Raw genomic sequence first — 25,955 nt, 5'->3', positions numbered from 1 at the left:
TTAGGATGTATACGGCGGTTTATTGCCTCCTCCACATACAAAGGCAGGAGATGAGACTATCAAACTATTGAACTTGGAGTTGTCAGTAATGTTGGAGGTGAAATTAATAAAGCAAGTAAAATGGGAAAGAAAAAAAGGGGTTGTATGTTTGCCTGGTCAGAGGGATGTTTGCCTGGTCATGGGGATGTTTGTCTGGTCAGGGGGATGTTTGCCTGGTCAGGGGGATGTTTGCCTGGTCAGGGGGATGTTTGCCTGGTCAGGGGGATGGTTGCCTGGTCAGGAGGATGTTTGCCTGGTCATGGGGATGTTTGTCTGGTCAGGGGGATGTTTGCCTGGTCAGAGGGATGTTTGCCTGGTCAGGGGGTGTTTGCCTGTTTGCCTGGTCAGGGGGATGTTTGCCTGGTCAGGGGGATGTTTGCCTGGTCAGGGGGATGTTTGTCTGGTCAGGGGGATGTTTGTCTGGTCAGGGGGATGTTTGTCTGGTCAGGGGGATGTTTGTCTGGTCAGAGGGATGTTTGCTTCACGTTGGGGAAGAGGGAAAGGACTGAATGATCCGGCACCTGTCCTATCCACAGGATGGTCAGCTAGTGCCGCCATTGGGAAAGAGCTGACCTAGTGTCACTATCAATCATCAGAGTCTGCAGTACAACTGATTAGGGGTCCAGCAGGGGGGCGCTGATGACACAGGTGGACCTTGGGGCGGTTTTCCGGTTGCGGACGCTGCACCTAGAGGGTTTTCTTCATGTAATTATCCTCCTCACATTGCAGACTTGTGAACTTTATAAATTTTCTTCATTTGCTTATTTTCTTCCTTCTCTCCCAAACACGTTGCTGAAGTGCTGTCTCACCCCCACTGCCCCCATCCAGAAGCTTCTTGTGGCTGCTGTTCAGTGAGATTTGTCCTCTATATACCAGCAGTCTGTGTATGGGCCTGTCTCTGTCTGATCCTCTCTGCTCTCCACCCCTGCACTCAGACATGGGAAACCCTGTACTCGGATTACTTCACATCTTGGTGAACAACAGCTGAAAGGACCCTATAAAGGAGCCTGTACCAGGCAGGTGACAGCGGTGCAGCATTGTGCTTGTGGGGGCAATCGGGCGGTGGAGTCAGAAATTGGGGAATACTTGGGTGCTCTCTGGACGGACAATATTAGTGCTGCAGTAATTTCCCACAAGTTTTTGCACAGAGCGGCCACTAATATAGAATAAAGTAAAACAATTGTGCTCTGTAAATAATGGCTGTGCTTTGCTACAAATGCTTCATGTTCGCAGGAGGTTTTTTTTTCTTTAATAAATTTTATTTAGTTTATAATTGATTTTTTCTCTTTCTGCTAGATATCAGCACATGATAGAGGCCGTACGGGACTGGTATAAGAAGTTCTTGGCTGAGAAGGAAAGAAGCTTCATTCCTCCATGAGCTGCAGTTCTTTGTGTCCAGTCAGGAGCTCTATTAGTAAGTAGATTTTATCACCGGTGCAGACATTTCCGGGAAGGTTCTAATTGGCCAAATACAAGACGTTCATTAAACTCTTCATTTGAAATAAACGTCTGGTTATCATCCACAATACTTAATACCGATCACTTGTCACAAATTTGTATATTTTTTACCTGTTATAAAATGCTGCTGATCCCTTGAATCTTTTCTTTTTTTTTTGTCATTTTAGACAAAACATTACATATTCCTGACAAGTCCCAGGTCTTTTCACACCACTCGTTTTGCAGGTTCTTTAATACTACAGCACTTACGTTATTGGGGTCATTTTTGTGCAGTTTGCAGTTACATGATTTTTTATACATGTTTTTTTTTAGCTTTGTCTTGTTATTACATCACATTCATCTTTTTCCTCTCTTGCTTTCCTGGACTGAAGGAAACATATCTCCAAGTCACTCTGAGCTGCCGGCAGGAGAGATGGACCCTCAGGAGCCTCCTAGTCTTCAGAATCCACATGAAGGAGAAGTCCAAGAACAAGAAAGGCCTCCGACAGCAGAGCAACCTGTCCGCCAAAAAGTCCCAGAAGAAGAAGCGATGGTCCCGCAGCTCATCTGTGTTTTTCCTAAATGTGGTTTATACTTTTACTGATTGTAATTTTCTTGGTCGATACCAGATAAAGTTTTGGATGACAACTGTCTGGACTTGTGTCTTATTTTACATTTCTCCTTTTTTCTGCTTGCTTCCCCTCCAGTGAGATCTGGCTTAGGTGATAAAAGCCTTTCTCTATCCAGCATTTTTGCAGCAGGCTGGAGAATTACTTTCTGGATGATAACTTGCCTTAGTCTCAGGTGCCCATACACTAGTTAGCTTTACACCGGACGCTTGTCCACACAACACATCCCGACTCCCCCATATACATGAATGTGGTTATATGTGTGGGGGAGATGGCCCCATACACAGCACATGGTCGGCTGCTCCAGCAAAAATCCTTGGGTTTGACCTACTTTCCTGTAATATATATGGGGGGCCATTAGTTGGATGTTTGCAGGACCCCTCTTTGTCCGACAGCTTCCCTCCCCCACACATAGCAAGCAGTGTACATACAAGCTCCCTTCCCGCACATACAGTATATATAGCATATAAAGAAAAAACCTAGAAGTCTGAACTGAAACATAAATTGATGTGCATGCAAAATGTAAATGCATGTTCACACAAGGCCACTAGACAAAGAAAAACCAAAGACAAGCAAAATACCCAAGTAACCGGAAGTGAATGGGTAAATCGCAAAGTGTAAAAATAATAAATAATGAAGGGTATTTAGTTAACATAATTTTGATAAAAATAATGCAAAAGCTATACCGCCACATCACGGCAACCCTTATGGGACAGTCCTAACTCTAATATTAAAACCTTACCATTTGTCAAGTGACGTACATATGGATAAGGGCAGAGAGACTGACCCCCTAATAGAAGCATAGACCTGAGGCAGAATAAACATTTCAGCTCAGACAAAGGGTGGCCACACCCTAATATGCACTAAAGCACACTGAACTACAAAGAAAAAACCTAGACGTCTGAACTGAAACATAAATTGCAGGCAAAATGTAAATGCATGTTCACATAAGGCCACTAGACAAAGAAAAACCAAAGGCAAGCAAAATACCCAAGTAACTGGAAGTAAATGGGTAAATCGCAAAGTGCAAAAATAATAAATAATGAAGGGTATGTAGTAGTGAAGAGCGAGCACTAAAATGCTCGGGTGCTCGAAGTTCGGGCCGAGCTCGCCATGATACTCGGGTGCTCGACCTGAGCCACGAGCCCAATGTTAGTCTATGGGAGACCCCAGCATTCTCGCGGCGGCATCCCCGGATGTCTTTTAAAAGCCTAACAAGTGCCCAAAACGATAGTGACAGTGCTCAAATGACATGGGGACAGCATGGGGATCGCCCCAGGAAGCATTTCTGACCCCCAGGTCACTGCTGTCAACAATGTGGTCAGAGGTATTAAGCCACTTTTAAGGGCTCACAATAAAACGTTCAAAAACTAAACTGAAACTGCTTTCCTGTGAAATATGTTAAGGAAGTTCCTTTCCAGGGTAAAGACTTGTGTATAAGGTAAAATAAATAACCCAAAAAAAAAATACTCCTCCACACCTTGGGCTATGTTCACAAGTAGCATTTTTAATGCGTTTTTGCACTTTTGTATTGCTTCAATCGTGACAAATGCATTCACTGGGAAATGTAATTTTAACATTTTACAACCTTATCTGGCCATGTGCTGTATGACACATGCATACAGTGCTGAAAAGACATGGGGACAGCATGGGAAAGACCCCTGGAAGCATCTCTGACTCCCCAGTCACTGCCTAAAAGTGTGCCCATCAGAAGTCATCCTTGCCGCATCAGAAGATGCAGACTTGCAACTATCCCCGTGCAAGTTCTTGTCCCAGGGCAGGGTTCAATTGTACCTCCCCCATTCCTTGCAATGCAAGCGCAAATATGCAGCCAACCACCCACCCACCCCCAGGCTGCAATACCATACTGCTTGCTTGCACTTGAACTTGGGCCTTTTAGGCATGTGGAGGCGGAATCTGGCCACCATGTCATGGCAGCGTTGGCGGCCTGGTATCCATACTCAGTCCCCAGCCGCCCGGCGGCGGGGTGTCCACACTCGGTCCCCAACCGCCAGGTGGCGGCCGGGTGTCCATACTCAGTCCCCAGCCGCCTGGGGGCAGCCGGGTGTCCATAAACGGTCCCCAGCCGCCCCTATTTCTCCTTGGAACATCCCCTCACACACTTTTCTTAGTTCGGACTGCTTTAGGGCAGCATTGGACGAGCCCACCAGACAACCAGACTCCTCCGGTGGGCCCTGGCTTCTCCATCAGGGGAGTTGAGAGTGACAAGGTGAGGACCATGATGATGATGATACAAGTTAGCATCTGCTTTGTTTTCTTGGAATGCAAGCGTAAGTGTGCAGCCTGCCACCCACCCACCCACCGCCAGGCTGCATTACCATACTGCTTGCTTGCACTTGAAATTGGGCCTTTTTAGGCACGTGGAGGCGGAATCTGACCACCGAGTCATGGCAGCATTGGCGGCCTGGAATCCATACTCAGTCCCCAGCCGCCCGGCTGCCAGGTGTTCACACTCGGTCCCCAGCCGCCAGGGGGCGGCCGGGTGTCCATACTCGGTCCCCAGCCGCCCCGCGGCCGGGTGTTCACACACGGTCCCCAGCCCCCTGGGGGCAGCCGGGTGTCCATAAACGGTCCCCAGGGGCCCCTATTTTTCCTTGGAACATCCCCCCACACACTTTTCTTAGCCTGGCCTGCTTTAGGGCAGCATTGGACGAGCCCACCAGAGAACCAGACTCCTCCGGTGGGCCCTGGCTTCTCCATCAGGGGAGTTGAGAGTGCCAAGGTGAGGACCATGATGATGATGATACAAGTTAGCATCTGCTTTGTTTTCTTGGAATGCAAGCGCATGTATGTAGTAGCGACTAGGCCTGAGGTGGTCAGCGTTTTGGCGCATATCCTACCTCCTCCGAGGATTGCTGGATGTTTTCCTGCTACTATCCCAGTTCTATGACTCCCATTAAAACAAAGCTTCAGGTGATGAATGATGGATGAGGTGGTGGCAAAGGAGAAAGAGCAGGAGGAACAGGGATCATTCACATCAATATCAGGCCAGTCAACCACATATGTCTTGTAGGATATGTTTCTGTAACAAAAGGAGCGGTTTGGCTACACAGTTATAGGGCATACAGTGAGTGCAATGCCTACCAAAAATTTTGAGGCACTCGAATGTACCTTGGAAATGACATGGAGGTCAGAGGGCCTTAACTAAACCGTTTTTTCCATTTATATCAACTGGGTCTCCTGTACACTGTTGGCCTAAACAGTGAATGGAAGGCTTTCCAAAAATTATGAGGAACTGCAATGCCCCTTGAAACAGACGTGGATTACAGCGTACTAAAAACCTTCTACCCACTATTGGGGAGTGGGTCTCCCTTAGTTTTCGCCTTTGCATTGAAAAGCAAAAGCTGACTAAAATTAGGAGGAAATGCAATGTCCGTTGGAAGAGTCGTGGAGGTTAGAGGTAATTAAAAACAACATTTCAATGCCCCTAGGAAGAGCTGTGGAGTTCAGAGTGGCTTAAGAAGACTTTTGATGTCCCTTTGAACAGACGTGGAGGTCACAGTAGCTTAACAAGATGGGTTTAATGCCCCTCGGAAAAGACGTGGAGGTCCCAGTAGCTTAACCAGACATTTTGAATGCCCCTCGGAAAAGGGGCTTTTAATGCCCCTTCCAAGAGCCATACAGTACAGCATAGTACAAACATTATTCCCATTATTGGGGAGTGTGTATCCCATAGTCATAGCTTATGCCTTCCAAGCAAAAGCTGCCAAAAATTAGGATGGAGAAACTTGCAATGCCCCTTACAAGAGCCATGCAGTACAGCATATTCCAAACATTATTCCCATTATTGGGGAGTGGGTCTCCCATAGTCTTTGCTTATGCCTTCCAAGCAAAAGCTGCCAAAAATTAGGACGAAGGAGCTTGCAATGCCCCTTACAAGAGCCATGCAGTACAGCATATTACAAACATTATTCCCATTATTGGGGAGTTGGTCTCCCATAGTCTTTGCTTATGCCTTCCAAGCAAAAGCTGCCAAAAATTAGGACGGAGGAACTTGCAGTGCCCCTTACAAGAGCCATGCAGTACAGCATATTACAAACATTATTCCCATTAATGGGGAGTGGGTCTCCCATAGTATTTGCTTATGCCTTCCAAGAAAAAGCAGCCAAAAATTAAGAGGAAATGAAATGCCCGTTCGAAGAGTCGTGGAGGTTAGAGTTAATTAAAAACAACATATCAATGCCCCTTGGAAGAGTTGTGGAGTTCAGAGTGGTTTAACAAGACACTTTTAATGCCCCTCAAAAGAGATGTGGAGGTCCCAGTAGCTTAACAAGACGGTTTTAATGCCCCTCAGAAAAGTGGTGGAGGTCACAGTAGCTTAAGAAGACGCTTTTAATGCCCCTCAGAAGAAACGTGGAGATCCTAGTAGCTTAACAAGATGGTTTTAATGCCCCTTGGAAAAGTGGTGGAGGTCGCAGTAGCTTAACAAGACGGTTTGAATGATCCTTGGAAGAGACGTGGAGGTCACAGTACCTTAACAAGACGGTTTGAATGCCCCTCAGAAGAGACGTGGAGGTCCCAGCAGCTTAACAAGACGGTTTTAATGCTCCTCAGAAAAGTGGTGGAGGTCCCAGTAGCTTAACAAGATGATTTTAATGCCCCTCAGAAACGTGGTAGAGGTCCCAGTAGCTTAACAAGACTGTTTGAATGCTCCTTGGAAGAGACGTGGAGGTCCCAGTAGCTTAACTGGCCGGTTTAAATGCCCCTCGGAAAAGTGGTGGAGGTCACAGTAGCTTAACAAGACACTATTAATGCCCCTCAGAAGAGAAGTGGAGGTCCCAGCAGCTTAACAAGACAGTTTGAATGCCCCTTGGAAGAGACGAGGAGGTCCCAGTAGCTTAACAAGACGGTTTTAATGCTCCTCGGAAAAGTGGTGGAGGTCACAGTAGCTTAACAAGACGCTTTTAATGCCCCTTGGAAGAGACGTGGAGGTCCAAGTAGCTTAACAAGACGGTTTGAATGCCCCTTGGAAAAGACGTGGAGGTCCCAGTAGATTAACAAGACGGTTTGAATGCCCCTCGGAAGAGACGTGGAGGTCCCAGTATCTTAGCAAGGTGGTTTTAATGCCCCTCGAAAAAGTGGTGGAGGTCACAGTAGCTTAACAAGACGCTTTTAATGTCCCTCAGAAGAGACGTGGAGGTCCCAGTAGCTTAACAAGACGGTTTGAATGCCCCTTGGAAGAGACGTGGAGGTCCCAGTAGCTTAACAAGACGGTTTTCATGCTCCTCAGAAAAGTGGTGGAGGTCCCAGTAGCTTAACAAGATGCTTTTAATGCCCATCGGAAAAGTGGTGGAGGTCCCAGAAGCTTAACAAGACGGTTTTAATGCCCCTTGGAAAAGTGGTGGAGGTCGCAGTAGCTTAACAAGACGGTTTGAATGCCCCTTGGAAGAGACGTGGAGGTCCCAGTAGCTTAACAAGACGGTTTGAATGCCCCTCGGAAGAGACGTGGAGGTCCCAGTAGCTTAACAAGACGGTTTTATTGCCCCTTGAAAAAGTGGTGGAGGTCACAGCAGCTTAACAAGACACTTTTAGTGCCCCTCAGATAAGTGGTGGAGGTCCCAGTAGCTTAACAAGACGGTTTGAATGCCCCTTGGAAGAGACGTGGAGGTCCCAATAGCTTAACAAGATGGTTTTAATGCCCCTCGGAAAAGTTGTGGAGGTCACAGTAGCTTAACAAGATGCTTTTAATGCCTATCAGAAGAGACGTGGAGGTCCCAGTAGCTTAACAAGATGGTTTGAATGCCCCTTGGAAGAGACGTGGAGGTCCCAGTAGCTTAACAAGACGGTTTGAATGCCCCTTGGAAGAGACGTGGAGGTCCCAGTAGCTTAACAAGATGGTTTTAATGCTTCTCGGAAAAGTGGTGGAGGTCCCAGTAGCTTAATAAGACGCTTTTACTGCCCCTCGAAAAAGTCGTGGTCGCAGTAGCTTAACAAGACGGTTTGAATGCCCCTTGGTGGAGACGTGGGGGTCCCAGTAGCTTAACAAGACGGTTTGAATGCCCCTTGGAAGAGACGTGGAGGTCCCAGTAGCTTAACAAGATGGTTTTAATGCCCCTCGGAAAAGTGGTGGAGGTCACAGTAGCTTAACAAGTCGCTTTTACTGCCCCTTGGAAGAGACGTGGAGGTCCCAGTAGCTTAACAAGACGGTTTTAATGCTTCTCAGAAAAGTGCTGGAGGTCCCAGTAGCTTAATAAGATGCTTTTACTGCCCCTCGAAAAAGTGGCGGAGGTCGCAGTAGCTTAACAAGACGGTTTGAATGCCCCTTGGTAGAGACGTGGAGGTCGCAGTAGCTTAACAAAACGGTTTGAATGCCCCTTGGAAGAGACATGGAGGTCCCAGTAGCTTAACAAGACAGTTTGAATGCCCCTCGGAAGAGACGTGGAGGTCCCAGTAGCTTAACAAGACGGTTTTATTGCCCCTCGAAAAAGTGGTGGAGGTCACAGCAGCTTAACAAGAAGCTTTTAATGCCCCTCAGATAAGTGGTGGAGGTCCCAGTAGCTTAACAAGACGGTTTGAATGCCCCTTGGAAGAGACGTGGAGACGTGACATGCTAATGGTAAAGGTGTGCTCCGGTGGCATGCTAACGGGAATAGCTGTGCTGCGATGTCATGCTAACGGGAATAGGTGTGCCCGGTGGCATACTAACGGGAAAAGGTGTGCTACGGTGGCATGCTAGCGGGAAATGGTGTGCTTCGGGGGCATGATAATGAGAAAAGGGGTTCTCCATTGGCACCACAATGGTAAAGGGACTTGGAAATGTCACATGTGAAGTCATACTCGCATAGTGTCTGTTGTTGCAGGGATCAAAAGAGCGACCCGGTGGAACAAGATGTGGACACTGTGCGGCAGATGGTGGTTTAAGGACAGCAAACAGCAAAATAAGACCAAGTAACAGCAAGAAAACAATCCAAGAATTACAGCAGCAGACAAGTAAGTGAGTGTGATTCTTTTAAACGGTGATGTATGATCAGATGAAGTGGAATGCAGTAAGTTTAGAAATATGATTAACATGTTAATAAAGTGTCTGAAATGTATGAGCGAGAAAGAGAAAAAGGTGGATTGTTACAGGGGGACAGCTGAGAGTAGGGAGTTGCAGAGAAAGTCCGTGTGACAGGTTTAGGATGTATACGGCTGTTTATTGTCTCCTCCACATACAAAGGCAGGAGATGAGACTATCAAACTATCGAACTTGGAGTTGTCAGTAATGTTGGAGGAGAAATTAATAAAGGAAGTAAAATGGGAAAGAAAATAAGGGGTTATATGTTTGCCTGGTCAGAGGGATGTTTGCCTGGTCAGAGGGATGTTTGCCTGGTCAGGGGTATGTTTGCCTGGTCAGGGGGATGTTTGTCTGGTCAGGGGGATGTTTGTCTGGTCAGGGGGATGTTTGCCTGGTCAGGGGGATGTTTGCCTGGTCAGGGGGATGTTTGGCTGGTCAGGGGGATGTTTGGCTGGTCAGGGGGATGTTTGGCTGGTCAGGGGGATGTTTGGTCAGGGGGATGTTTGCCTGGTCAGGGGGATGTTTGTCTGGTCAGGGGGATGTTTGTCTGGTCAGGGGGATGTTTGTCTGGTCAGAGGGATGTTTGCTTCACGTTGGGGAAGAGGGAAAGGACTGAATGATCCGGCACCTGTACTATCCACAGGATGGTCAGCTAGTGCCGCCATAGGGAAAGAGCTGACCTAGTGTCACTATCAATCATCAGAGTCTGCAGTACAACTGATTAGGGGTCCAGCAGGGGGGCGCTGATGACACAGGTGGACCTTGAGCGGTTTTCTCGTTGCCGACGCTGCACCTAGAGGGTTTTCTTCATGTAAGTATCCTCCTCACATTGCAGACTTGTGAACTTTATAAATTTTCTTCATTTGCTTATTTTCTTCCTTCTCTCCCAAACACGTTGCTGAAGTGCTGTCTCACCCCCACTGCCCCCATCCAGAAGCTTCTTGTAGCTGCTGTTCAGCGAGATTTGTCCTCTATATACCAGCAGTCTGTGTATGGGCCTGTCCCTGTCTGATCCTCTCTGCTCTCCACCCCTGCACTCAGACATGGGAAACCCTGTACTCGGATTACTTCACATCTTGGTGAACAACAGCTGAAAGGACCCTATAAAGGAGCCTGTACCAGGCAGGGGACAGCGGTGCAGCATTGTGCTTGTGGGGGCAATCGGGCGGAGGAGTCAGAAATTGGGGAATACTTGGGTGCTCTCTGGACGGACAATATTAGTGCTGCAGTAATTTCCCACAAGTTTTTGCACAGAGCGGCCACTAATATAGAATAAAGTAAAACAATTGTGCTCTGTAAATAATGGCTGTGCTTTGCTACAAATGCTTCATGTTTGCAGGAGGTTTTTTTTTCTTTAATAAATTTTATTTAGTTTATAATTGATTTTTTCTCTTTCTGCTAGATATCAGCACATGATAGAGGCCGTACGGGACTGGTATAAGAAGTTCTTGGCTGAGAAGGAAAGAAGCTTCATTCCTCCATGAGCTGCAGTTCTTTGTGTCCAGTCGGGAGCTCTATTAGTAAGTAGATTTTATCACCGGCGCAGACATTTCCGGGAAGTTTCCAATTGGCCGAATACAAGACGTTCATTAAACTCTTCATTTGAAATAAACGTCTGGTTATCATCCACAATACTTAATACCGATCACTTGTCACAAATTTGTATATTTTTTACCTGTTATAAAATGCTGCTCATCCCTTGAATCTTTTCTTTTTTTTTTGTCATTTTAGACAAAACATTACATATTTCTGACAAGTCCCAGGTCTTTTCACACCACTCGTTTTGCAGGTTCTTTAATACTACAGCACTTACGTTATTGGGGTCATTTTTGTGCAGTTTGCAGTTACATGATTTTTTATACATGTTTTTTTTTAGGTTTGTCTTGTTATTACATCACATTCATCTTTTTGCTCTCTTGCTTTCCTGGACTGAAGGAAACATATCTCCAAGTCACTCTGAGCTGCCGGCAGGAGAGATGGACCCTCAGGAGCCTCCTAGTCTTCAGAATCCACATGAAGGAGAAGTCCAAGAACAAGAAAGGCCTCCGACAGCAGAGCAACCTGTCCGCCAAAAAGTCCCAGAAGAAGAAGCGATGGTCCCGCAGCTCATCTGTGTTTTTCCTAAATGTGGATTATACTTTTACTGATTGTAATTTTCTTGGTCGATACCAGATAAAGTTTTGGATGACAACTGTCTGGACTTGTGTCTTATTTTACATTTCTCCTTTTTTCTTCTTGCTTCCCCTCCTGTGAGATCTGGCTTAGGTGATAAAAGCCTTTCTCTATCCGGCATTTTTTCAGCAGGCTGGAGAAAGACTTTCTGGATGATAACTTGCCTTAGTCTCAGATGCCCATACACTTGTTAGCTTTAGACCGGACGCTTGTCCACACAACACATCCCGACTCCCCCATATACATGAATGTGGTTATATGTGTGGGGGAGATGGCCCCATACACAGCACATGGTCGGCTGCTCCAGCAAAATTCCTTGGGTTTGACCTACCTTCCTGTAATATATATGGGGGGCCATTAGTTGGATGTTTGCAGGACCCCTCTTTGTCCGACAGCTTCCCTCCCCCATACATAGCAAGCAGTGTACATACAAGCTCCCTTCCCGCACATACAGCATATATAGCATATAAAGAAAAAACCTAGAAGTCTGAACTGAAACATAAATTGATGTGCATGCAAAATGTAAATGTATGTTCACACAAGGCCACTAGACAAAGAAAAACCAAAGACAAGCAAAATACCCAAGTAACCGGAAGTGAATGGGTAAATCGCAAAGTGCAAAAATAATAAATAATGAAGGGTATTTAGTAGTGAAGAGCGAGCACTAAAATGCTCGGGGGCTCGAAGCTCGGGCCGAGCTCGCCATGATACTCGGTTGCTCGACCTGAGCCACGAGCCCAATGTTAGTCAATGGGAGACCCGAGAATTTTCGCGGCGGCATCCCCGGCTGTCTGTTAAAAGCCTAACAAGTGCCCAAAACGATAGTGACAGTGCTAAAATGACATGGGGACAGCATGGGGATCGCCCCAGGAAGCATTTCTGACCCCCAGGTCACTGCTGTCAACAACGTGGTCAGAGGTATTAAGCCACTTTTAAGGGCTCACAATAAAACGTTCAAAAACTAAACTGAAACTGCTTTCAGTTAAGGAAGTTCCTTTCCAGGGTAAAGACTTGTGTATAAGGTAAAATAAATAACAAAAAAAAAATACTCCTCCACACCTTGGGCTATGTTCACAAGTTGCATTTTTTATGCGTTTTTGCACTTTTGTATTGCTTCAACCGTGACAAATGCATTCACCGGGAAATGTCATTTTAACATTTTACAACCTTATCTGGCCATGTGCTGTGTGACACATGCATACAGTGCTGAAAAGACATGGGGACAGCATGGGGAAGACCCCTGGAAGCATCTCTGACTCCCCGGTCACTGCCTAAAAGTGTGCCCATCAGAAGTCATCCTTGAAGCATCAGAAGATGCAGACTTGCAATTATCCCCGTGCAAGTTCTTGTCCCAGGGCAGGGTTCAATTGTACCTCTCCCATTCCTTGCAATGCAAGCTCAAATATGCAGCCAACCACCCACCCACCCCCAGGCTGCAATACCATACTGCTTGCTTGCACTTGAAATTGGGCCTTTTAGGCATGTGGAGGCGGAATCTGGCCACCATGTCATGGCAGCGTTGGCGGCCTGGTATCCATACTCAGTCCCCAGCCGCCCGGCGGCGGGGTGTCCACACTCGGTCCCCAACCGCCAGGGGGCGGCCGGGTGTCCATACTCGGTCCCCAGCCGCCTGGGGGCAGCCGGGTGTCCATAAACGGCCCCCAGCCGCCCCTATTTCTCCTTGAAACATCCCCCCACACACTTTTCTTAGCCCGGCCTGCTTTAGGGCAGCATTGGACGAGACCACCAGAGAACCAGACTCCTCCGGTGGGCCCTGGCTTCTCCATCAGAGGAGTTGAGAGTGACAAGGTGAGGACCATGATGATGATGATACAAGTTAGCATCTGCTTTGTTTTCTTGGAATGCAAGCAAAGTGTGCAGCCTGCCATCCACCCACCCACCGCCAGGCTGCAATACCATACTGCTTGCTTGCTTGCACTTGAAATTGGACCTTTTTAGGCACGTGGAGGCGGAATCTGACAACCGCGTCAAGGCAGCATTGGCGGCTTGTAATCCATACTCAGTCCCCAGCCGCCCGGCTGCCAGGTGTCCACACTCGGTCCCCAGCCGCCTGGGGGCAGCCGGGTGTCCATAAACGGTCCCCAGTCGCCCCTATTTCTCCTTGGAACATCCCCCCACACACTTTTCTTAGCCTGGCCTGCTTTAGGGCAGCATTGGACGAGCCCACCAGAGAACCAGACTCCTCCGGTGGGCCCTGGCTTCTCCATCAGGGGAGTTGAGAGTGACAAGGTGAGGACCATGATGATAATGATACAAGTTAGCATCTGCTTTGTTTTGTTGGAATGCAAGCGCATGTATGTAGTAGCGGCTAGGCCTGAGGTGGTCAGCGTTTTCGCGCATATCCTACCTCCTCCGAGGATTGCTGGATGTTTTCCTGCTACTATCCCAGTTCTATGACTCCCGTTAAAACAAAGCTTCAGGTGATGAATGATGGATGAGGTGGTGGCAAAGGAGAAAGAGCAGGAGGAACAGGGACCATTCACATCAATATCAGGCCAGTCAACCACATATGTCTTGTAGGATATGTTTCTGTAACAAAAGGAGCAGTTTGGCTACACAGTTATAGGGCATACAGTGAGTGCAATGCCTACCAAAAATTTCGAGGCACTCCAATGTACCTTGGAAATGACATGGAGGTCAGAGGGCCTTAACTAAACCGTTTTTTTCCATTTATAGCAACTGGGTCTCCTGTACACTGTTGGCCTAAGCAGTGAATGGAAGGCTTTCCAAAAAGTATGAGGAACTGCAATGCCCTTTGAAACAGACATGGATTACAGCGTACTAAAAACCTTCTACCCACTATTGGGGAGTGGGTCTCCCTTAGTTTTCGCCTTTGCATTGAAAAGCAAAAGCTGACTAAAATTAGGAGGAAATGCAATGTCCGTTGGAAGAGTCGTGGAGGTAAGAGGTAATTAAAAACAACATTTCAATGCCCCTAGGAAGAGCTGTGGAGTTCAGAGTGGCTTAAGAAGACTTTTGATGTCCCTTTGAACAGACGTGGAGGTCACAGTAGCTTAACAAGATGGTTTTAATGCCCCTCGGAAAAGACGTGGAGGTCCCAATAGCTTAACCAGACGATTTGAATGCCCCTTCCAAGAGCCATACAGTACAGCATAGTACAAACATTATTCCCATTATTGGGGAGTGGGTCTCCCATAGTATTTGCTTATGCCTTCCAAGCAAAAGCTGCCAAAAATTAGGACGGAGGAACTAGCAATGCCCATTACACGAGCCATGCAGTACAGCATATTACAAACATTATTCCCATTATTTGGAATGTGTCTCCCATAGTCTTTCCTTATGCCTTCCAAGCAAAAGCTGCCAAAAATTAGGACGGAGGAACTTGCAATGCCCCTTACAAGAGCCATGCAGTACAGCATATTACAAACATTATTCCCATTATTGGGGAGTGGGTCTCCCATAGTCTTTGCTTATGCCTTCCAAGCAAAAGATGCCAAAAATTAGGACGGAGGAACTTGCAGTGCCCCTTACAAGAGCCATGCAGTACAGCATATTACAAACATTATATTAAGAGGAAATGCAATGCCCGTTCGAAGAGTCGTGGAGGTTAGAGTTAATTAAAAACAACATATCAATGCCCCTTGGAAGAGCTGTGGAGTTCAGAGTGGTTTAACAAGACACTTTTAATGCCCCTCAAAAGAGATGTGGAGGTCCCAGTAGCTTAACAAGACGGTGTTAATACCCCTTGGTAAAGTGGTGGAGGTCCCAGTAGCTTAACAAGACGGTTTTAATGCCCCTCGGAAAAGTGGTGGAGGTCACAGTAGCTTAAGAAAAAGCTTTTAATGCCCCTCAGAAGAAAAGTGGAGATCCCAGTAGCTTAACAAGACGGTTTTAATGCCCCTTGGAAAAGTGGTGGCGGTCACAGTAGCTCAACAAGACGCTATTAATGCCCCTCAGAAGAGACGTGGAGGTCCCAGTAGCTTAATAAGACGGTTTGAATGCCCCTTGGAAGAGACGTGGAGGTCCCAGTAGCTTAACAAGACGGTTTTAATGCTCCTCAGAAAAGTGGTGGAGGTCCCAGTAGCTTAACAAGACGGTTTTAATGCCCCTCGGAAAAGTGGTGGAGGTCACAGTAGCTTAACAAGACGCTTTTAATGCCCCTCGGAAGAGACGTGGAGGTCCAAGTAGCTTAACAAGACGGTTTGAATGCCCCTCGGAAGAGATGTGGAGGTCCCAGTATCTTAACAAGACGGTTTTAATGCCCCTCGGAAAAGTGGTGGAGGTCACAGTAGCTTAACAAGACGCTTTTAATGCCCCTCAGAAGAGACGTGGAGGTCCCAGTAGCTTAACAAGACGGTTTGAATGCCCCTTGGAAGAGACGTGGAGGTCCCAGTAGCTTAACAAGATGGTTTAAATGCTCCTCAGAAAAGTGGTGGAGGTCCCAGTAGCTTAACAAGATGCTTTCAATGCCCCTCGGAAAAGTGGTGGAGGTCCCAGTAGCTTAACAAGACGGTTTTAATGCCCCTTGGAAAAGTGGTGGAGGTTGCAGTAGCTTAACAAGATGGTTTGAATGCCCCTTGGAAGAGACGTGGAGGTCCCAGTAGCTTAACAAGACGGTTTGAATGCCCCTCGGAAGAGACGTGGAGGTCCCAGTAGCTTAACAAGACGGTTTTAATGCCCCTCGAAAAAGAGGTGGAGGTCACAGTAGCTTAACAAGACGCTTTTAATGCCCCGCAGATAAGTGGTGGAGGTCCCATTAGCTTAACAAGACGGTTTGAATGCCCCTTGGAAGAGACATGGAGGTCCCAGTAGCTTAACAAGACGGTTTTAATGCCCCTCAGAAAAGTGGTAGAGGTCACAGTAGCTTAAAAAGACGCTTTTAATGCCTCTCAGAAGAGACGTGGAGGTCCCAGTAGCTTAACAAGATGGTTTGAATGCCCCTTGGAAGAGACGTGGAGGTCCCAGGAGCTTAACAAGACGGCTTGAATGCCCCTTGGAAGAGACGTGGAGGTCCCAGTAGCTTAACAAGACGGTTTTAATGCTTCTCGGAAAAGTGGTGGAGGACCCAGTAGCTTAATGAGATGCTTTTACTGCCCCTTGAAAAAGTGGTGGAGGTCGCAGTAGCTTAACAAGACGGTTTGAATGCCCCTTGGTAGAGACGTGGAGGTCCCAGTAGCTTAACAAGACGGTTTGAATGCCCCTTGGAAGAGACTTTGAGGTCCCAGTACCTTAAAAAGACGGTTTTAATGCCTCTCGGAAAAGTGGTGGAGGTCCCAGTAGCTTAACATGACGCTTTGAATGCCCCTTGGAAGAGACGTGGAGGTCCCAGTAGCTTAACAAGACTGTTTGAATGCCCCTTGGAAGAGACGTGGAGGTCCCAGTAGCTTAACAAGACGGTTTGAATGCCCCTCGGAAAAGTGGTGGAGGTCACAGTAGCTTAACAAGACGCTATTAATGTCCTCAGAAGAGACGTGGAGGTCTAAGTAGCTTAACAAGACTGTTTGAATGCCCCTTGGAAGAGACGTGGAGGTCCCAGGAGCTTAACAAGACGGCTTGAATGCCCCTTGGAAGAGACGTGGAGGTCCCAGTAGCTTAACAAGACGGTTTTAATTCTTCTCGGAAAAGTGGTGGAGGACCCAGTAGCTTAATAAGACACTTTTACTGCCCCTCGAAAAAGTGGTGGAGGTAGCAGTAGCTTAACAAGACGGTTTGAATGCCCATTGGTAGAGACATGGAGGTCCCAGTAGCTTAACAAGACGGTTTGAATGCCCCTTGGAAGAGACGTTGAGGTCCCAGTAGCTTAACACGACTTTTTTAATGCCCCTCGGAAAAGTGGTGGAGGTCACAGTAGCTTAACACGTCGCTTTTAATGCCCCTCAGAAGAGAAGTGGAGGTCCCAGTAGCTTAACAAGACGGTTTGAATGCCCCTTGGAAGAGACGTAGAGGTCCCAGTAGCTTAACAAGACTGTTTTAATGCCCCTCGGAAAAGTGGTGGAAGTCCCAGTAGCTTAACAAGACGGTTTTAATGCCCCTTTGAATAGTGGTGGAGGTCGCAGTAGCTTAACAAGACGGTTTGAATGCCCCTTGGAAGAGACGTTTAGGTCCCAGTAGCTTAACAAGACGGTTTAAATGCCCCTTTGAAGAGACGTGGAGGTCCCAGTAGCTTAACAAGTCGGTTTTAATGCCCCTCGCCAAAGTGGTGGAGGTCGCAGTAGCTTAGCAAGACGGTCAGAATGCTCCTTGGAAGAGACGTGGAGGTCACAGTAGCTTAACAAGATGGTTCTAATGCTCCTCGGAAAAGTGGTGGAGGTCCCAGTAGCTTAACAAGATGGTTTTAATGCTCCTCGGAAAAGTGGTGGAGGTCCCAGTAGCTTAACAAGATGCTTTTAATGCCCCTCGGAAAAGTGGTGGAGGTCCCAGTAGCTTAACATGACGCTTTGAATGCCCCTTGGAAGAGACGTGGAGGTCCCAGTAGCTTAACAAGACTGTTTGAATGCCCCTTGGAAGAGACGTGGAGGTCCCAGTAGCTTAACAAGACGGTTTGAATGCCCCTCGGAAAAGTGGTGGAGGTCACAGTAGCTTAACAAGACGCTATTAATGTCCTCAGAAGAGACGTGGAGGTCTAAGTAGCTTAACAAGACTGTTTGAATGCCCCTTGGAAGAGACATGGAGGTCCCAGTAGCTTAACAAGACGGTTTTAATGCTCCTCAGAAAAGTGGTGGAGGTCCCAGTAGCTTAACAAGATGCTTTTAATGCCCCTCGGAAAAGTGGTGGAGGTCCCAGTAGCTTAACAAGACGGTTTTAATGCCCCTTGGAAAAGTGGTGGAGTTCGCAGTAGCTTAACAAGACTGTTTGAATGCCCCTTGGAAAAGTGGTGCAGGTCCCAGTAGCTTAACAAGACGGTTTGAATGCCCCTTGGAAGAGACGTGGAGGTACCAGTACCTTAAAAAGACGGTTTTAATGCCCCTCGGAAAAGTGGTGGAGGTCCCAGTAGCTTAAGAAGACGCTTTTAATGCCTCTCAGAAGAGACGTGGAGGTCCCAGTAGCTTAACAACACGGTTTGAATGCCCCTTGGAAGAGATGTGGAGGTCCCAGTAGCTTAAGAAGACGGTTTGAATGCCCCTTGGAAGAGACGTGGAGGTCCCAGTAGCTTAGCAAGACGGTTTTAATGCTTCTCGGAAAAGTGGTGGAGGTCCCAGTAGCTTAATAAGACGCTTTTAATGCCCCTCGAAAAAGAGGTGGAGGTCGCAGTAGCTTACCAAGACGGTTTGAATGCCCCTTGGAAGAGACGTGGATGTCCCAGTAGCTTAACAAGACAGTTTGAATTCCCCTTGGAAGAGACGTGGAGGTCCAACTAGCTTAACAAGACGTTTTTAATGCCCCTCGGAAAAGTGGTGGAGATCGCAGTAGCTTAACAAGACGGTTTGAATGCCCCTTGGAAGAGACGTGGAAGTCCCAGTAGATTAACAAGACGGTTTTAATGCTCCTCGGAAAAGTGGTGGACGTCCCAGTAGCTTAACAAGACGCTTTTAATGGCCCTCGGAAAAGTGGTGGAGGTCGCAGTAGCTTAACAAGATGCTTTTAATGCCCCTTACAAGAGCCATACAGTACAGCATTTTAAATATATTATTCCCATTATTGGGGAGTGGGTCTCCCACAGTCTTTGCTTATGCCTTCCAAGCAAAAGCTGACAAAAATAAGGACTGAGGAACTTTCAATAATGGCAACACGGACCACGGTCACCCTGGTGGTATAGTGGTGGTGGAGGCTGAGGATAAGGAGAAGAACATAAAACAGCCGAAATGAGGAAGCGTATACCCATGTGTGGGTGTGAAGTGGTGCATTTGAATACACCTCCCGAAATAACACAGTGGATTTGACTTTATGTTACTCTGCTGTCATTTGGTGGTGATGAGAAGTCTGGCCCAATCCAGCTCTTGTTCATTTTGATAAGGGTCAGCTTGTCAGCATTGTCAGTTGACAGGCGAGTGCGCTTATCAGTTATAATTACCCCAGCAGCACTAAAAACACGCTCCGATAACACGCTAGCGGCAGGGCAGGCCAGGACCTCCAAGGCGTACAGAGCGATTTAATTCCAAGTGTCCAGCTTGGATACCCAATAATTAAAAGGCACAGAGGAATCACGGAGGACGCTGGTACGGTCGGCAAGGTACTCCCTCACCATCTTTTGAAACTTTCCACTCCTTGTGAGAGTACCCCGCGCCTCAGGGCCTGTAAGCTGGGCAGGTCTCAGAAAACTTTCCCAGAATGTTGACAGTGTTCCCCTGCCTCTGCTGGATTGGAGTTGCCTCTCTCTCGCTTGTACGCCTTGGTTGGTCAACGAACTGTGACCTCTGCCGCTAGTGTCTTCAGATGGGAATTTTTTTTTAACAGTTCTGCAGCAAGGGCCTTCTGGTACTGCCCCATTTTTGTAGACCTCTCCACCTCAGGAATAAGAGAGTGAACGTTCTCCTTGTAGCGGGGGTCTAAAAGTGTCACCAACCAGTAATGACTGTCACCCAACATTTTGACAACGCGAGGGTCACGGTTAAGGCAGAGTAACAAAGTCAGCCATGCGCGCCAGACTGGTAACGGGCAAGACTTCCGTGTCCACACCAAGATGACGAATGACCATGCTCTCCTCCTCCTCCTCCCCCCTGTCCTCAGGCCACCCACGCTGAACCGACGGTATGACAGTTGTACAGGTACTACCGCCTACAGCGCATGATACAAGCTCCTGTTCTTCCTCCTCCTCCTCTCCCTCATTGTCCCCCAATGCACGTTGGGATGAGATGAGGCTGGGCTGTGTGTAATCGACCGCTACAGCTTCTTGATCCATCTCATCATACTCTGGCTGCAATGCCTCCTCTTTAATTCTCTGCAGAGAGCATTGCAAAAGACAGACAAGTGGAATGCTGACGCTAATGATGGAGTCATCGCCACTCACCATCTTGGTGGACTCCTCAAAGTTGGTCAAGATGGTACATACATTACAGACCAAAAGTTTGGACACACCTTCTCATTTAAAGATTTTTCTGTATTTTCATGACTATGAAAATTGTACATTCACACTGAAGGCATCAAAACTATGAATTAACACATGTGGAATTATATACTTAACAAAAAAGTGTGAAACAACTGAAAATATGTCTTATATTCTAGGTTCTTCAAAGTAGCCACCTTTTGCTTTTGATGACTGCTTTGCACACACTTGAGAGACTGCCATAAAGACTGAGAGGAGGGGGCATCTTTGCATGCAGTATGGACAGGGGATTGCCATGCACACACAACAGGTGACACCTGCTGACACTGGTCGTGGACCCTGGGATTCGCCCCACAAAGTCGGGTGCTTTACTGCCATGTGCCTGATCATGCTGGTGGTGGTCAGGCTGGTAGTTTTGTCACCCCTGCTGATGCTGGCATGGCAGATGGTACAAATGGCCTTTTTGGGGTTATCAGCAGAGTCTTTAAAAAAATTCCAGACTCTGGAAGACCCACAGGTTGTACTGGCAACGTCCCTCGTGTTGGTGTTACGGGGAACTGTTGCCGGCCTTCTGTGTCCGGCCACCACACTGCTTCTTCCTGCCTGTTGGGGTACTCTGTCTCCCTCACCCGGTCTGCTGCTGGCCTTGCTCTGCATGTCCTCCTGCCACGTTGGGTCAGTTACTAGATCATCCACCACCTCCTCCTCTTCCACTTGCGCACCACGATCCTCCTCCTCACTTCTTGGCAATTGTGTTTCGTCATCGTCAACCTCTTGTGACAAATTGCCAGCGTTGACTTCCTGTGGCCGTGGCTGTTCAAATATTTGGGCATCTCTACATGGGATCTCCTCTTCCACCACTTCAAGCGGCGCAGGCGAGGGGCACAAATCTGGAGATGGACCAGTGAACAGCTCTTCAGAGTGTCCAAGTGTGGGATCAGTTGCTGTCTGACGACACTCGGCATGGTGGGAGGAAGGAGCATCAGGGTGAGGAGGAGTATGCGGTCGAGACTCACGGCTACTAAGAGTTGACCGTGTGGAAGACAGACCGGAAGTGGTGGTCTGCTATCCAATTAATAACCTGTTCACACTGATCAGTTCGCAATACTGGTGTTGTTCTGTGCTTCCCTAGTAATTCGGTCAAGAAGTGGGAGCAAGAAGATATGGCTGTTGGTTGTGGCACATTTTCACCTTGGCCACGGCCCCGTCCTCTGCATGTACCATCACCAGAACGTCCACTTCCATGTCCCTTGCCACGCGCCTTGCCCATTGTAAAGTAAGTAAAATAGCTTACACTCGCACCATCAATGGAAAAAGGGTAATAAAGTAGATTAGAACCGTGGAAGAGGAAAACCACAGTTCTATTTCTCTGGCCTACACCCGACTCTTTTAAACAATCTGAACAATCAGGGAGAAACTATTACTGTTTTTCTTTACGGAAAAAATACCAAAAGGTGAATAATAGAGATTTTTTACCGTGGAATGGCAAAACCACAGTTATTGTTTACTGGGGTATACCAGAAAATTTTAAATAGATATATTTGTGTCTGAACAATCAGGAGACAGTACTGTTTTTCTTTACAGCAAAAAATGCAAAAAAGCAGGATAATACAGAGATTTGACCCGTGGAACTGCAAAACCACACTTGTATTTCTCGGGCCTACACCAGACTATTTTCAACAGATATATTTGTGTCTGAACAATCAGGAGACACTACTACTGTTTTTCTTTGCAGCAAAAAATGCCAAAAGCAGGATAATAGAGATTTTTTACCGTGGAACAGCAAAACCACAGTTATAATTTACTGGTGTATATCAGACTATTTTCAACAGATATATTTGTGTCTGAACAATCAGGAGACACTATTAGTTTTTTTTTTTACGGTGACACATATTACTATAACTTGCACCCATAGTGCAAAAAAAAACAAAAACCCAAAAAAAACACAATGGGTTCAACCGTACTCAAATTGTTAACTAGGAGCAATCATTAGTGTGAATAAAATAATATTTTGATTGGAGATGATCCAACCTCTGGTTCCACCACTGATCCTGAGAATGAAGGAATGGGGAACCTATCAGCTTTTTTTTTTCCTGCACAGCTGTGCTCCCAACCACCCACAGTGCAAAAAAACCCCTAAAAAAACAATAGGTATAACCGTACTCAAATTGATAATTGGGAGCAACGATTAGTGTGAAGGATATAATATTGTGATTGGCGATTTTCCATCCACTGATTCTGAGAAAGAAGGAATGGGGAACCTATCAGCTTTTTTTCCTGCACAGCTGTGCTCCCACCCATTGCGCAAAAATACCCTAAAAAAATGCACGTACTCAAATTGTTAATTGGGAGCAATGATGAGTGTGAAGGAATATAATATCTTGATTGGCGATGGTCCGACCTGTGGTTCCGCCACCGATCCCAAGAATGAAGGAATTGAGAACCTGTAAGCTTTTTTTTTCCTGCACAGCTGTGCTCCCAACCACCCACCCATAGTGCAAAAAATAAAAAAAACAATAGATCCAACTGTACTCAAATTGTTAAATTGGGAGCGTGAAAAAAATAATGCATCCACTTCTTTCTAAATCAGGCTGTCAGACCCCCAAGAATGACATCCTAGTAATATGCCATGACTTATACCTCTTTAAATGTATGCAAAGGATAAACCTGGATATCCAGGTATACGTTCTATTGATTGATTTCTATAAGGGCCTATTTACACATGTAAATGTGTATCTGCTACAGACATGAATGATCGGCTGCAGCCCTTCCACTTGGCCAGTCAATGGATCCGCAAATCACAACAAGTAATTCAAGGAAATGGAAAAGTAAAAAAAAAAATTCTAGTAACATTGCATAGCGTACCGGCGATTGCGCTATTTAACTTGCCATCAGTGATTGACGGCATATAAATGGTTAAACAGCAGTGATTGACGCTTCGCTCTGGCCGCTGCTGTTACAGCAAGATGTCAGCTGTGTATGATGGGGGCTCTGCTCCTGAGCCCACCCGAAACAGCAATCCAATGGACGGTTTCACACACCACATTATCCAGTGGTGTTTAATTTGCTTTTCTATTGAGGAAACAAAACCGTTTTAATAACGTTTTCCTTCTCTGGTATCTAGGAGCCATTTCAGCTATTTGTAAAGGGAATCTGTCAGCAGGTTTTTCTTGGCTATTCTGAGAGCAGCATGATGGGGTGAGCGCCACACTAGGAGTAGGACCACCGAGCCCAGAGCTATTGCAAGACGTGCAGACAATATATACCAGGTATGAATGAATCCAATACAACATTATTGTTACTTAGGAATTAACCTACTTGGATATAATACATCCCTTGATATGTATATACCATAAGGTCATTATCTTGGGAATGCCTATATTGGCTTTTATTATTTGGGATTATATCCTTTTACTATGTGACCTAGGATATACTATCAGTATGCATTAGCACAATTGGAGCTACTACTATTTAGCCCTGGTGTCTCTGCAATTCAAATATTTACATTATACTTCCTCACTATTATATGGTATTACTATATATATGTGTGTGTGCTCTTTTCTTTGCCGCCATGTACCCAAATTATTATAATAAAGGTCTTTTTTAACACATTGACCCCTTGTCGGATGTACTATATATTGGTTGTTGTTGAGAGCAGCATGATGTAGAGACAAAGACCCTGATTCTAGGGACGTCTCACTTACAGGGCTGCTTGTTGTAGTTTTGATAAAAATCACACTTTTATTAGCAGAAGATTATCACTAGAGGACTAGTAAACCTGCTGCCAGGTAGTCCAACCACGCCCCCCACCACTGATTGGCAGTTTAAATACAGTGTACACAGAAAGCTGCCAATCAGTGGTGTGGGTGGGGTTATTATACAGAGCTCAGCATTCAGAGATCTGCATGAGAAAAAAAAACCTGCAATTTTATCAAAATAACACCAAGCAGCCCAGTAAGTGATACATCGTTGGAATCAGGGCCTCGGATTATGCTGCTCTCAAATGGGATAGCAAAAACCTGCTGACATATTCCATTTAAAGGGGCAGCTGCTACTAAATCCAGACATGGTGCAAAATGTAAATTCTGCTGCAGATTTACTGCTGTAGATTTTTAATTCCTAAAAATCCCTGTAGATTCAGAGGATCTCAACCTTTTCAATGCAAATTATTTTCAAGACTTATTCACAGATATTATGAAATATTACAGTAGAAAAAAAAAAAAAAAAACACAATACCTAAACCCCCTCCTTGGGAAAAATATACGGCAAGTATAAGAAAGACAAAAATTTATTCTGGAGTCATATTGAAGTGTAAATAGAATTGTAACCATACAATGTAAACAGCAGCAAATGTAAGTAGGATCCACTGGATCTATATAAGAGGAACGCTTTCCAAAGCTGATCGTCTGAGCCCACCGCTATGCTGGCTGGACCGGCATTGTGATCGTCAGCACCTGGAATATATGTCACGTTTTACTGCAGCTCATAGAACCAAATGATAAGACGCAGAGCAGTGCGAGGCTTGTGACTCGCTATACACAAAATATACGACATGTTTGATGAATGGCATAAAGGAAAGCCGATGCATTCAGATGTCTCTGGGCAACTATATGTTGTGATAGATAAGTTCCTGTCAGGGTGAGGGGCAGCATCCTATCTGCTCACTCATCATGACAGGTTTACAACATGTTGGCTCATGGACGTGATCAGTCAGTCAATCAATGACATAGATGCACGTTCTTGATTCCGACAGGTAGGTCAGAGATGTCCGTCTCAAACAGTTTACCTTCACCCATCTAGGATGGATGGCTGCTGACATCGTTGGCCATTATGTCCATACGCAATTATTATCCGCTAATTGTGATGTACAGTACAAATTTATATTGTGGTACCATGTTAGCCAGAAAATTTGATGGAAATAATTTTATGCCCAAAAATGGCAAAAGTATTCTCGGAGTGATACCTTCTTCAGGCAGGATTACAAATGTTAAGAATTCATTTGTAATATTGCCTGAAGAAGGAGCATCTGTGCTCTGAAAGCTTGCATATATTTTTTTTTTCTGGTTAGCCAATAAAGGTATCACTCCAAGAATACTTTTGCCATTTTTGGGCATAAAAGTATTCACATAGAATTATCCACTAATTAAAAGAATTTATTTTTGCTAAATAAATGTATACATTTTTTAAAATTTTATTTTATACATTTTCTCAGAGAACCTCTTTAAGAAGGAGATTTCAGAATGGGCTATAAGACATGTCCAGCTTTGCTTAATTGTCTCACCTTACTGTCCTTGTTGAACTGAGCTCCACTTTGTTCTTGGATGATATTGTAAGGAATGAAGACGTCTAGATGATACAAATCGGGACGTCTGACTATTCTGTCTTCACCCAAGTCCAACACAAGAGATCTAGCAGAAGACTGTAAAGAGAAGACCAGCGTGGTAACAACGCTTATGTCGCTGAATGCTTCTGTACAGGAAAGAAAGTTGTAACCAACAAGTGCACAAAAATCTAAACTTTTATCTTGATACGTGGCCAACTAGAAGTTACTGTGTAGCTCCAGACGTCTCATACATTAAATCTGACACGTGGAGGAACTGCTCACAGAAAAGGCTTCAAATATTTTTTAGGATTCACACTGCATTAAAAGGGGTTGTCCACCACTTTAATACTAATGGAATATCCTTAGGATAGG

Source organism: Phyllobates terribilis, unplaced genomic scaffold (genome assembly GCF_046119375.1).
Source record: "Phyllobates terribilis strain yellow unplaced genomic scaffold, ASM4611937v1 Scaffold_263__1_contigs__length_2631358, whole genome shotgun sequence".
Lineage (NCBI taxonomy): Eukaryota > Metazoa > Chordata > Amphibia > Anura > Dendrobatidae > Phyllobates > Phyllobates terribilis.
This window is presented reverse-complemented; position numbering follows the sequence as displayed.